Source organism: Calonectris borealis, unplaced genomic scaffold (assembly GCF_964195595.1).
Source record: "Calonectris borealis unplaced genomic scaffold, bCalBor7.hap1.2 HAP1_SCAFFOLD_50, whole genome shotgun sequence".
Taxonomy (NCBI): domain Eukaryota; kingdom Metazoa; phylum Chordata; class Aves; order Procellariiformes; family Procellariidae; genus Calonectris; species Calonectris borealis.
Genome location: NW_027441459.1, coordinates 418701 through 431383, shown reverse-complemented (window position 1 = coordinate 431383; position 12683 = coordinate 418701). Strand labels below are relative to the sequence as shown.

The 12683-nt window shown below is 49.8% G+C and overlaps 2 pseudogenes; one reads left to right on the top strand and one right to left on the bottom strand.

Moving 5' to 3' along the window:
- The window catches only part of LOC142076449 (histone H2A.V-like), a 186260-nt pseudogene that overhangs the window by 148488 nt on the left and 25089 nt on the right, over positions 1-12683 (bottom strand).
- LOC142076476 (histone H2A.V-like) lies at positions 8507-9522 on the top strand (annotated as a pseudogene).

The following is a 12683-nucleotide window of genomic DNA, read 5'->3' as shown; positions in this document are numbered from 1 at the left end:
CACAGTCAAGTGGAAAAATAGAGAGAATGAATCAAACATTGAAAAGACAGATAAGTAAAATTTGCCAGGAAACATCTTTGAGGTGGCCACAGGCTTTACCGTTGGCTCTTTTAAGAATTAGAATTCAACCAAGATCAAAAGACGGTGTAAGTCCATATGAAATTTTGTATGGTAAGGCATACCAAATTCCTTTAATCCCAGGGGATATGAAGGTAACTGGGGAAACTGATTTGAAAAGATATTTGATTTCTTTAGGGAAAGTCCTTGGAGCACTCCGAAGATATGTGGTATTGACTAGATCACTTGCCTTGGATACGCCTGTACATCAGTATCAGCCAGGTGATCTTGCATATGTAAGAACCTGGAACTCTGAACCACTGCAGGAGAAGTGGAAGGGACCCTTCCAGGTACTGTTAACAACTTACACTGCAATCAAAGTAGAAGGAGTGGAGCCGTGGATACATTACACTCGAGTAAAGAAGGCCCCGTCGTGGAAAATTATTAATAGGGATCCAGAAACTGCAAAATTGACTCTAAAATGTGTCTGATTGTAAGAAAATGTATGTTAATCTGGCAATTAATATTGGTGGGAACTTTATTTGGAGAAGAAGGAAATCAAATGGACAAAACAGAAATTGAAGATTCATCAGAGCAATTGATACACATTCCCAAAAGGACTCCGGAAGAAAATCTAATGATAGGATTGATAAAGGAGTTTGCTAAATTGCAAAATGTCACCCAAATAACGGCATGCCTCCCAATTCCGAGAGCAGTAGGTGAGTCGATTCCATGGGGAATTTTAACGACAAATTTGAATAAAGATGAGCTTCATTGTGAGCAACGTCCAAAACAGCAATGGCAGGAACGCATTGATTACATTCAGAAACAGTGGAAAAGTCCCGGAAGTAGGTCAGATTGTGAGAAACTTCCAGGGTCTGTTTTCACTAAAATTGGAAGATTTAATAATGTGGGATGGTGCTCATATAAGGAGCCAGTAAAGAAAAATGTTAGCCAAATAGTTATGGAATGGGATTGTAGACAAACCAACCAGACCGCTCAAGGAAAAGTTGTATGGGATTCCGTATGGTCAATGACAATTCTGTCTCAATTTCAATATATCTCTAATATATCTTGGTGTTTTACTTGGGATGGAACAGTTTTTCAGGCTCTATCAGTTATTAATGATAAAGAAGCCGCTTCCCGAGAAAAGGAAAATATAGTATCTTGGTGGAGTTGTAAAAAAATATATAATTGTAGTACAATAGACAAAACAATTCAAAATATTCCCCCTTTGGCAGCTGCATTGAAATATGGGTGTTGGTGTAGAGGTCTTAAAAATGATTTGATTCTTAATGATCCATATAAGCTTAAAAGAGATGCAGTTTTTAGTTGCAAGAAATCCACTATTCAAAGTCCAGGACATTTAGTTTGGGCAATGAGTGATGGAACCTGGACCACCCATTTATCCATGGATAAAAAGGTGAGGCAAATTACTTTAGGAATGCCAACATTATGCCCAATTTGGAAAAAGGCTCCTTTTAAGGGTGCTCTTGAAAATTTAAGATTGGTTCGTGCAAAGAGGTCACAAGTTGAGGAAGAAAGATGGAATGAACCCTCAGTAGGAGTGAAAATTGGCTGGGCCTTAGAGTCCTTGTTAACTCCCCTATCAACGTATAGGAATAGGGCTTGGTTATATAAATTAACAGGACAAGTAGAAAAATTAGCTAATGTGACAAGAAAAGGGTTTAAACAATTAAATTTACAACTCCAAGCCACTTCAAAAATGACTTTGCAAAATAGAATGGCTCTAGATATGCTTCTGTTAAAAGAACATGGAGTTTGTGGATATTTGAAAGATAGAATTGATCATTGTTGCATACATATCCCAAATGTTACACAAGATGTAGAACATGATTTGGATTTGTTAGGACAAATAGAAAAGAACACTCAAGAAATTCAAACAGATATGCAAGAAAATTGGTTTGACAAAATCTTTAGTGGACTGGGATGGAACCTAAGTTCCTGGGTAAAATCTTTAATTAGTACTGTATTGTGTTTGTTAATTATTTCCCTAGTGATATTGCTTATCTATTATTGCTTGAAAAGAGAGTTCACAAGGAAGGCCGCCGTTGATCGAAAGATCACTCTCGCACTAGTAGGAAATAGTGGTGACAATTACAATCTAGCAAACACGAATCCTGCCTTTGTAAATAGTTAATATTGTGGAAGTATTGAAATTAAATAAAATTTCAAGACTTCCAAAGGGGGGAAATGTTACCACACAGTTACCAAGCAGTGCTGCTACTTTAAATTTTTCTGTAAAGCCCCAAACCATGATTGGGTTAAATTCCAATCAAACTAATGATCAAAAGAAATCACTAGTTGCTAGGAGTAGATGTTTGAAACAAATAGTTATTATAAATTCAGGTAGAGTGTTCTGTTCATGTTTCTATAGTACAGTACAGTACAAATAAATTTAGGAACATGAGGGACTGTTGGTTTGTTAAATATTAGAAGATAATTTAGTATACTATTGTAAGAAGCAACTGATGCTTAGAAGAAACCAGTTGAAGCAAATCACCTAGGTCGGATAGAAGCCAAAAGGCCACTGAGTCTGCGCAAAGTAAAAGGGTCAGCCAACGGTGACGAAGAGGAGTCACTGGCCTTCATCTCCAAGACCCCTGACGACCACCACCAAGCAACAGTGCGCAGGCGCAAATGGGAGGAGAGCTCATTTTAATACGAAGCGAAGACTGGTCATGCATATGTATTAGTAAATGATGTAATGCTATGTATATTTATGATTTTGTTGTATAAATTTATGGTGAAAGGTGCAACAAATTGGACACGCTGTGGTGGAGCGATCCCCCGTGTCCCCAGCGCTGCTAATAAAGAATGCCTGCCTTTTAACACTACATTGGTGTTACGAGGTTCCTTCCCGATTTCGGTGACACCGGGGTGTGTACCCACGATGTCTCCTCTCTTGAGCAGAGGGACGTTTGCTCCTAATGGCTGAGACGCTGGCCCGTGCAGGGGGGGAGCAGGACATATCCTCTTTGAGTTGCTGGACCTCCTGAGACAGTTTCTCCACAGCAGAGACACAGGCTCGTAGGGAGGAAGAGAGACTTTCTTCATATTGCCGGAGTTGGCCAGCCAGTTCATCCACTGTTTGTTCCTCTCCATCTCTCCAGGTCATTATTGCCAATGAGTTTGCATGTGACGCTGGTGCGCTCCGTACAAACTTCCGCCACATGGGTCGGGTGCGTTTGACCTCATCTGGGTCTTTGGATAACTGCTCGTTGTTCAGGTCATCATAAATCACTTCCAGCACGGCTAATTCTCTCAGGTACTGGATACCTCTCTCCATGGTGGTCCACTTGCCTGGGTGGCATATAACATCTTCCTTGAAGGGATACCTTTCCTTCACACCTGACAGGAGTCGCCTCCAGAGGCTGAGGACTTGTGCCCCTTGTCCAATCGCTTTGTCAATGCCCCCTTCCCTAGAAAGGGATCCCAGCTGCTTGGCTTCCCTACCCTCTAATTCCAGGCTACTGGCCCCGTTATCCCAGCATCGGAGCAGCCAGGTGACAATGTGCTCGCCTGGACGACGGCTGAAGTCTTTTCGCATATCTCGCAGCTCACCCAGAGATAGGGATCGGGTGGTCACCATCTCATTTACGGGTTCTGCCTCCTCCTCCTCCTGTTCTCGTGATGGCCCTGGTTCATCTTCATCCCTTACTAGACGAGCTGATTTTCTTGTGCGTTTTCTTTTTTGTATAGGGGCGACTGATACCGGTGTGGGTTGGTTCTCTGTCGCGGGGGGGAGTAGCTGCTGTGCCTGCCCTGGGGGGTGAGGGAGCCGCTGTGCTTGCCGTGGGGGGTGGGGTAGCCGCAGGGCCTGTTGCTTTGTCATCAGCTGCAGAGACGTTTCCTTCCCCTTGGGGGTTCTGAGTGGTGTTAAACAGGGCTCGGTAGGCGTGGGCCAGGCCCCAGCACATTGTAGTGATTTGCGTCTCCCTGGAATGGCCAGGGTGACAGCATACTTCTTCCAAATATTCTACTAATTTTTCAGGGTTCTTCACTTGTTCAGGGGTAAAGTTCCAGAACACTGGGGGTGCCCATCGCCCTAGGCATTTGCCCATGCTATCCTACTCGCCCTGCCACTCATAACTATCCAACCTTGGGGCAGATCTCTGGATGACGTTCTTAAATTGCTTACTAACCTTGGATAAAACCGCAACAATATTCCCAAGGAGTACCAAGAGATGTATCTTAACTACCCAGGGATGTTCAAGGTACTGGCAAGTTATTTTAACAAAGGAGATGAAGGTAGTGAGGGTGCCATTCTCTATTTCCTCCATAAAAAATCTCTCGGAGGAAAAGGTATAATTGCTAATGGTCTCCATGAGGTGGTACCCGAAATGCAGAAACGGCTTCATTACGAATCCCAAATACCAAATAACCCCCAATGCCAGCGTTTTAGTAACAAATCTCCCAGGCAAAACATCATTAATCACGGCAGAGCACAACAGACTACAAAACCCAACTCCAATTTTTAACAGGTACAGTAAGAACAAGAGCATGGTGCAGAACAAACGAATATGTCACCAGATAGAAATTCCTTAATATGTTCTAAATAATCTGTCGTTATCTCAACCCTTCGTGCCCCACGTTGGGCGCCAAAAAGGACTGTCGTGGTTTAACCCCAGCCAGCAAAAATAAACGCCACGCAGCCGCTCGATCACCCCCCCCCCGGTGGGATGGGGGAGAGAATTGGGAGGGCACAAGTAGGAAAGCTCCTGGGTTGAGATAAAAACAGTTTAATAATTGAAATAAAACTAAGTAGAACAGTAATAATAACAATGAGAACAACAACAATAACAGAATACACAAAGCAGGCAATGCACAACAGAACCGCTCACCGACCGCCGACCGCGTGTCACGAACGGGGGACGAGCCCCCACACACACCTGGTTTTTATACTGAGCATGATGTCACATGGTATAGAATACCCCATTGGCCAGCTGGGTCCACCACCCCGGCTGTGCTCCCCCCTCCCGGTGCAAGCATCACCCAGCAACAGCCAAAGCATAAATGGGCCATCAACGCTCCTTTCACACCGAACCCAAAACACAGCACACCCCCCCAAGCTACTGGAAAGAAAGTTAACCCTGTCCCAGCTGGAACCAGGACACAGCCTTACGCAGCCGCAGAAGAAGCGATGCAAGCACAAGGCCGTGATGCTGAGCCTTCCTGGCCCGATGTGGCTCGGCCAGCCTGCAGATGCCTCCCGTGCACCTGCCCAGGTTAGCTGGCTTGTGCTGGCTGTTGCAGGGGAGCTGCTGTCCTCTGGAGAGTCCTGCGTGCCCACCGCCATGTCCTGCAAAGAGAGCTGTGAAAAGGTCCTGCCCTTTCCTCCTGAGAGGACCAGAACAGTGGGGGAACCCCAGAAGCTCTGTGAGGGGACAGCTAAGGGCCTCCCAAAGGCTCTCCTGGAGAGCTGCAAAGGCAGGAGGGCCAAAGGCGGACAAATGGGATGGAGCTAGGTGGGATGCTCTGAGAGGGAGCAGCGTTGCGGCTGGGAAGCAAGCTGCAGTGTGGGAGGGAAAAGCGAGCAACGCCAAGATCCCAGAAAGAAATCCACTCTCCACCTGGTGCCCTGACCCACCCCCCAGAGATACCTTAGTCCTACGAGGCAGACCCTGCGGTCCCACAGAACCCACCTGCTTGCTGCCGGCCGCCCACTGACTGAGGACAGAACGGGCATATGATGGTACCGCTGAGGAAGAAGCCCTTTCTCCAATTTTCAGATCAGAACGCCTGGAGAAACAAAGAGCGATCGCCATTTAAGGCTGTTCTTGCAGCCTCCTCTGGGGTTCAGTCCCAGCCTGTCATTTTCTTGGAGCCGTTTCTACGACGGAGAGAAGACGTAACCAAGGCTACAAAAGGGAAACTCGATTGGGGTCTTCCCAGCAGGTCCGCCCCTGTCGGAGCAAGACCTCGTCTTTATCCCCCCTACGGCCTCCATTTCATAGAAACAGAATGGTTTGGGTTGGAAGGAATCATCTAGTTCCAACTCCCCTGCCACCGGCAGAGACACCTTCCCCTAGATCCGGTTGCTCAAAGCCCCATCCAGCCTGGCCTTGAACACTGCCAGGGATGACGGGGCATCCACAACTTCTCTGGGCAACCTCTTCCAGTGTCTCACCACCCCCACTGTAAAGAACTTCTTCCTCATATCTAATCCACGTCTTCCCTCCTTCAGTTTAAAGCCGTTACCCCTCGCCCTATCACTACACTCCCTGGTAACGAGGCCCTCCCCATCTTCCCTGTAGGCCCCCTTGAAGCGCTCTTCTCTACATCAGCCACCTTCAGACAGCAGACAAGTAGCAGTTTACACCAGGGCAGCAGCCTGAAGCCCAGGAGGGAAAAACAGTGATTGACCTGGGGTAGTTCAGATTCGAGAGGAGGGAGTGATGCAGGGAGTAACGGTCTCCTGGGACAGAAAGGCAAACACTCCGGAGGACGAGAAGACAGGCAGCAAAACTAGGAAAGGAAACCTATTCTAAACACGTTTGATTCCTTGTTATTACCTGACATAAAACAGTAGGTAAGCTTGCCGCCTGAGAACTGTGTCCATGTCCTGAAGAACCAGACTCATCGTTCATCTTGTACCACAGTCCATTGCTGGCCTGCGAAGAAAAGCATCCATATCTGGAGATGAACTGCATGGTTTCTCCCCCAAAACGGGCAGAAAACTGCAGAACCAAGAGGACGTCAAAACAAATCCAATGCAGCCGGGAAGGAGACCTTCTCACCTTGGCAACGAGTAAAACTGCCGTGAAAGTTGGTCTTCCCAAGCACACATTTTCCCCTTCTTAGGAAGGAAGTGGCTCTATACCTTTGTGTAGCAGAAATAGTGTCCTGCATGACAGCTGTCACCGCTATGCACCAGGACAGCGTATAAGGCGTAGAGGAGCGGTTCTCCAGCTGCCTGAGAGGTGTATGGGCAAAGATCCAAGTACTCGGGATATTCTACAACCTACGGAGAGACCAAGAGGGCTCAGAGACAATCCTGAAATACTACACGAAATAGCCTTCAACACGTGATGCTTTGGGTGGCAGGAAACTGTTCTCGGCCAAAGCAGCTCTGCCAGAGCAGAGTACGTGCTCGTCTTCCCACGGGAAGTCTCCTCATCCCGGAAGGGAACACGAAAAACCCAACATGGCCAGCTTGCGAAAGAGCGCATGCTTTGGGAAACCTGCTGCTCCAGGAAGAGAAAGTTGCGCTCCAGTTGCGTATACACCTTGGGGAACATGGGGTTTCTTGGCAGCCAGACAGAAGATAAAACTGCCAACACTGAGCAGAGTGGAGACAAGCCTGCACAAACCTCCATTGCTAAATCTGTATTTAAAAACCCAAAGGCTAAAACTTAACATGGCAGAGGTTGAGCAACAGGGGCCTGCACAGACATAAAGGACTGCAAGAGAGAAAGAAAAACACGAGCATGGAGTGCTAAATGCCTACACCTCGCATGTTATGTCTATGGCTGTGGAGTTAAAAGCTTATATATTTTATTATTTTTTAAGACATCTAAAGAGGAAGGTATCTATGTGAGAGGGTGTTTTAAAGGATTTGATATGTTCTAAAGTCTACTTGAACATTAAAATGACCAGAAAGTGTCAAAAGATTTCCCGCCGGTGAAATCGTCAAACCTTTTCAGACACACCGTGAGAACCTTGGGCACGCGATGGATTGTAAACCTCTTGGAGGCGGCAACCATCTTGTCACACCTTCAAACCAAGCACAGAGCCAAGTGCTGAAATGCACCCTGAAATGCAGCCTTTTTCCCCGCCAGAAGGCCACACAAGCTTTCATGTCTCACACATCCTTACGCTATTTTAAGGCTATTCAGTACCATAAGGCCAGGTTAAAAAAAAGCTGCGTCTCATTGCCCAGAGAAGGGCAACGAAGCTGGTGAAGGGTCTGGAGCACAAGATGTGTAGAAGTGGCATTTAGGGACATGGTTAGTGGGCATCGTGGTGTTGGGCTGACGGTTGGACTCGATGATCTTACAGGTCTTTTCCAACCTTAATGATTCTATGATTCTATGATTATTGTGCACGAAGCCTTCGGGAAAAGCTAACACGCGTGATGACATGCAGCACCTTCACGCAGGATCTAGTACTAATATGTCGTTAGAAATCATCTTACCGGCTGCACTTAAAGCAGTTTTCGCCGTCCAGCTGCTCCGGTTTCACAAAGTCCTCCAGAGCTGCGGTGACAGATGGGGCTGCCTGGAGGAGTGAGAAAGGGGAGCCCTGAGCTCGGGGAAAGGCCCTCACCCAAACACTTGCTAGGAGTTTACGCAAAAACCTAGCTAGATGACGCGGAGGAGACCCACCCTGAAGCCACAAGCGGTGTCCCGAAGGAGGCAGAACGAGGGTGTTATGCTGAACGTTTCCCTCAGTTCCCAGGGATTCCCGGGGCTATCAAGAGTGACCTCTCTGTGGCACCACTCAGTTCAGCTATTGATGGTGTGGAGGAGGGTCATCCACAACGAATGGCGGCTCCTGAGGCGGCTCCAGCGCGGACTCGGGACCAGAGGACAGGCGCGGCGCCGACACTGGCACCGACACCATGGCTGGTGGTAAGGCGGGAAAGGACAGCGGGAAAGCCAAGGCGAAGGCGGTGTCGCGCTCACAGAGGGCTGGCCTGCAGTTCCCCGTGGGACGGATCCACAGGCACTTAAAGACTCGGCCCACCAGCCACGGGCGAGGGGGAGCCACCGCAGCCGTCTACAGCGCCGCCATCCAGGAGTACCTTACCGCCGAGGTGTTGGAGCTGGCGGGCAATGCCTCAAAGGATCTGAAAGTCAAGCGGATCACTTCCCGTCACCTGCAGCTGGCGATCCGCGGGGACAAGGAGTTGGATTCGCTGACCAAAGCCACCATTGCTGGTGGAGGCGTCATCCCGCACATTCACAAGTCTCTAATTGGAAAGAAGGGACAACAAAAAACGGCATAGAGGGGGAAAAAAAAAAGCCAAAGGAAGCGGCCCGTTCCCTCCCGTCGTCGTACTGTACCTGGGACAGAAGAAATCTTGGGGATACGTGGAATTTTTTTTTAAGGAATAGTTCAAAGGAAGAGCATAGGCTCTTGACTGTACCAAACATTGGTATGGGCTTTAGATTCAAAGTTTGACGCAAAGTTGTACCTTGTGGAGGGGCGGCAGTCAGGGCGGTGGGCGAGGGGCTCGGCTGCTCCCCTGGGTTTTATACAAAAATGGAAGGGATAAACCATTTTTTAATTTAAAAAAAAAAAAACAAAGGCCACCCCCAGAAGGAATGTGGCGACCCAGACCGAGCCCCCACGCAAACACACATCTGTCCAGGTCTCCGGCTGCAGGGAGTGCCTGAGCCTGTCCCTGGTACAGGAGGGCAGCAGAGACAACACCTGTGTGCGCTGTGACCAGGTGGATGATCTGCTCAGCCTGGTGGCAGACCTGAAGGAGGAGGTGGAGAGGTTAAGGAGTATCAGGGAGTGTGAGAGGGAGATAGATTGGTGGAGCCGCACTCTACCATCCCTGAGGCAAGGGCAGCAAGTGGAGGCTCCACAAGAAGCGGAGGATCCCCCACCCTCTTGCCACCAGGCAGAAGGAGGGGACCCAGGCGACGGGGGCGGGGGGGGGGGGGGAATGGACACAGGTCCCTGCTCGGGGCGCCAGGCGAACCCCCGCCCGGCCTCCCTCACCCCAACCTTCCCAGTTGCCCTTACAGAACAGATATGGGGCCCTGGAACTTGAGGGCCAGACAAACGAGGACGCAGATGAAGGCCCACCCAGGGGGTTGCCCGAGGCGAGGCAGTCAGCCCCACGCATGACGACTGCCTCCGGGAAGGAAAAAAGGAGGGTAATTGTCCTAGGTGATTCCCTTCTGAGGGGGACGGAGGGCCCAATTTGTCGGCCAGACCCATCCCACAGGGAAGTCTGCTGCCTCCCTGGGGCCCGGGTTAAGGACATTACTAGGAAGCTCCCCAGTCTGGTACAGCCCTCCGATCACTACCCGCTACTGGTTATACAGGCTGGCAGTGAGGAGGGTGCAGAGAGAAGTCCCGAAGGGATCAAAAGGGACTTCAGGGCGCTGGGGCGACTGGTGGGAGGATCGGGAGCACAGGTGGTGTTTCCCTCAATCCCTTCAGTGGCAGGGAGGAATACTGAAGGGAACAGAAAACTCATCGGATCAACACGTGGCTCAGGGGCTGGTGCCGTAGGCAAAATTTTGGCTGCTTTGACCACGGGGAGGTTTACACGGCACCGGGGCTGCTGGCGACGGACGGAGTTCAGCTGTCTCACAGGGGGGAAAGGATTCTCGCCTATGAGTTGGCGGGGCTCATCGAGAGGGATTTAACCGAGGTTCGAAGGGGGAAGGGGATAAAACGCGTTTCTTCTGGCGATGGCTTTTGGCCATCGAGTGGAAACCATGGCCGGGTCCTCTTCTGGGAGGGCGACGACCACGAGTTGAGCTCACCTCTAGAGCCTGGGGGCGGCTGCGCCCTGCCCGCCCGCACTGCCCGCCCCACCTGAGGCGCCACGCCCTGTTTGCCCGCCCTGTTCGCCGCGCTCCGGGTCGCTCGCGCTCCCTGGGGGCTGCTCCTGTACCCGAGGGGGTTTGGCCGCCGTCCCGCCTGTCCCCGCCCGCGCTGAGTCAGAGCCGCCGCTCGTCAGGAGCTCGCTCCCCGGCTCGGGGGAGGGGGCTGGGGCAGCCTCTCGCTCCTGCGCTTTTGCCTTGGCGGTTTTTGCCGCGGTTTTGCCGCTTCAGGAAGGGTCCCCTGGCGGGATGCTCCGCTCCGGAGCCCTTCGCCTCGGTGGCTTCTCTGAAATGGCGGGTACCCCGGGTTTTAAACGGCCGCCGTCCCCCCCGCCCGCGCTGAGTCAGAGCCGCCGCTCGGCGGGAGCTCGCTCCCCGGCTCGGGGGAGGGGGCTGGGGCAGCCTCTCTCTCCCTGCGCTTTTGCCTTGGTGGTTTTTGCCGCGGTTTTGCCGCTTCAGGAATGGTCCCCGGCGCGATGCTCCGCTCCGGAGCCCTTCGCCTCGGTGGTTTGGACCCTAGAATCAAAGCTTTGGGCCCTACAAATCAGGCTTTGGGCCCTACAAATGAGGCTTTGAAAATGAAAACGAGACTTTGAACCCTGAAATCAGGCTTTGTGCCCTAAACTGATGCTTTGGTACCAAAACCTAAGGCTTTGCAACCTAAAAAAACCAGGAGGGCTTGCAGCCTGAAAAAACCAGGGGGGCTTCAACCTCTGAAAAAGGAGGATAGCAAGCCTAAAAGAAGGAGGATAACGAGGCTAAAAAAGTCGGGCTTGGACCTTAAAAAAGGGGGGCTTAGACCTCAGGAAAGGAAGGTTTGCAGCCTAATAAAAGGAGGGCTTGCAGCCTAAAAATAAGGAGGGCTTAGAGCCTAAAAAAACCAGGAGGGCTTGCAGCCTAAAAAAAAGGAGGGCTTGGAGCCTAAAAAAAGGAGGGTAATCCTGCGGAGGGCAATCGTGCCTAAAAAAAGGAGGGCAATCGTGCCTAAAAAAAAGGCGGGTAATCGTGCCTAAAAAACAGGCGGGTTTGGAGCCTGCAAAAAACGCGGGTTTGCAGCTTGAAAAAAAGGCGGGTAATCGAGCCTAAAAACACCAGGAGGGCTTGCAGACTAAAAAAAAGGAGGGTAATCGTGCCAAAAAAAACCTTGAGGGCTTGCAGCCTAAAAGAAGCAAGAGAGCTTGGACCCCTGAAAAAGGAGGGTATCGAGCCTAAAAAACAGGAGGGCATGCAGCTTTAAAAAAAGGAGGGCTTGGAGCCTAAAAAAGGAGGGTTTGGACCCTAGAATCAAAGCTTTGGGCCCTACAAATCAGGCTTTGGGCCCTACAAATCAGGCTTTGAAAATGAAAACGAGACTTTGAACCCTCAAATCTGGTTTTGTGCCCTAAAATGATGCTTTGGTACCAAAACCTAAGGCTTTGCACGCTAAAAACTCATCTTTGGAGGCTGAAGAGGAGGATTTGGGCCTTCAGAATTGCAGTCTGACTCCTAAAAATGAGGCTTTGGTCCCTGAAAATAACTTGTAAATACGGGTTTGCCCTCTACAAATGACACTTTGGACCTTCACAGTCAGACTCTGGGCCTTCAAAGTGATGCTCTGGGTCCTTAAGATGAGTCTTTGGACCTTAGAAGCGGGGCTTGCAACTTACAAATGAGGGTTGATACCCCAAAAAGGAGGGTTTATACCCTAGAATCAAAGCTTTGGACTCTCCAAATGAGGCTTTGGGCCCTAAGAGAGGGGGTTTGGACCATAAAAAGGAGGGTTTGGACACTCAAGATGCAGCTTGGAACCCGAAACCAACTGGCTGGATCCTAAAAATGCTGGTTAGGAGCCTGAAAATGAGGCTTCGGCAAGTAAAAATGCAGCCCTGGGCTGCAAAAAGGAGACTTTGCAAACTACAGCTGAGCCTTTGGACCATAAAAATGAGGCGCTGGAAGCCAAAACGAAGGCTTTGCAAAGTAAAACGCGGCTTTGGACACTCTAAAGATAGCTTTAGACCCTAAAACAAAGCTTTCTTCCCTAAAAAATGAGGGTTTAGACCCTCTAAGTAAAACTGTGGGCCCTAAAAAAAGGCTATGGGTCACAAAAGACACGTT